The following is a 1,541-nucleotide window of genomic DNA, read 5'->3' as shown; positions in this document are numbered from 1 at the left end:
ACCCTCATAATGGCCTAATTTTTTGCAAACACCTTCACACACACACACACACACACACACACACACACACACACACACACACAGACACAGACACACAGACACAGACACACACACACACACACACACACACACACACACACACACACACACACACCTGAATCGATAAATGCTGACTTGAATCCAATATATCATTCGTCTTGGCATAGTAGCTGAACCACTTCCTACAGTGAATCCCACACCCACGATACCATCAGCTGTCTTCCTGACCTCTGACCGTGACTTACACAACACACTGAATAAACATCATATATTTACACCACTACCAATATACCTGTTGTTGACATTGCACATTATTCTTACCTTCTGAATTAGAGACATAATCTGGGAGTGGTAGTGTAACATTTTGAAGTGGAGACCTAATATGATGTTGCTCAATCCCAGTCCATCTAATCCAGCTTACCCGTCCACAGCAGTTAAACAACTGCCCCTGTAGAGCTGTCCAAAATGTTCCTTACACCGCTGGTATTGTGCCTACATCTTAGAGTGGCATGTGCAGTCCAGTACTCCATTATATGTGTTACGTTTTGTGGGCCTATTCTACAAGCAGAGAATGTATCTTGTTGAACGCAACCTAATTCCCTAGCCCACTAAAGGAGAATAATAGATTTCAGGGGGAGGGCAAGTTAATCCACTGGGTTTACGTTTCAGTTGAACCTAACGTCCTTGAGCCAATTCCCTCCCCAGAAAGGATAATGGCAGACTTCAGGAAGATGGCAACTTCAGCCTGCAGTCCACTGGGTTCACGCTTCAGATGAACCTGGGGTCACAGCAACATCAACTCTCCTGCTTTAACGTCCCAACAGCTGACAAGGATGATAACAACTAGACACTTGTTCTGGGGCGAGAGAGGGAGAGGATGGGGACGAATGGAGTGACATGTCTCAAAATCTCTGCCATGTAACCTGGTGTGGAGATGTGTATTGTTTGAACGCTGGAAGATGAGGTTGACATCATCTGACCATTTATTCTTGGTGCAATATTTTCTTCAGCTAACAGGACTTCCTAACAAACCTTTGGCTGCTAATTGTATAACTCCCCATTATTCTGCATTTGATTTATATCTGTTTTACACGATACGAATGGCATAAATAACACTAGGTAAAAGTAAGAGGCACTGTTTTTACATCTTTGAGGCTTCGGTGATGCCATTCTAGAAGTGCTATGTAAAAGATTAAGAGCCCTAATATTGTCTTTTTCTTCCAAGCTACGTGAATCCTGAGGTTTGGCAATGTACATGGATTAAAAAGCGTTTCCACTTAGGCTACTCCCTGAGAACAAGAGGCGTCCTGACTATTATTCTTGATACCACCAAAGGATTTATTTACACTAGAGTAGTCATCCCGCAGTTGAGAGGCTTAAGCTATAATTCATCTCTAGAAACAGTTATCATTGCTGGAGTGGGACGCCTTCACGTGGTGGCACATATATAACTTAGCCGCTCCTCTGCCTGGTTAAAATGTCCCTCATCCTCCCCAATGTTC

The sequence above is a fragment of the Coenobita brevimanus genome, unplaced genomic scaffold (genome assembly GCF_032717465.1).
Source record: "Coenobita brevimanus isolate Jiangsu-jjx unplaced genomic scaffold, ASM3271746v2 jjx.HiC_scaffold_2709, whole genome shotgun sequence".
NCBI classification, from domain to species: Eukaryota; Metazoa; Arthropoda; class Malacostraca; order Decapoda; family Coenobitidae; genus Coenobita; species Coenobita brevimanus.
Note: the sequence above shows the minus strand (reverse complement) of the source record.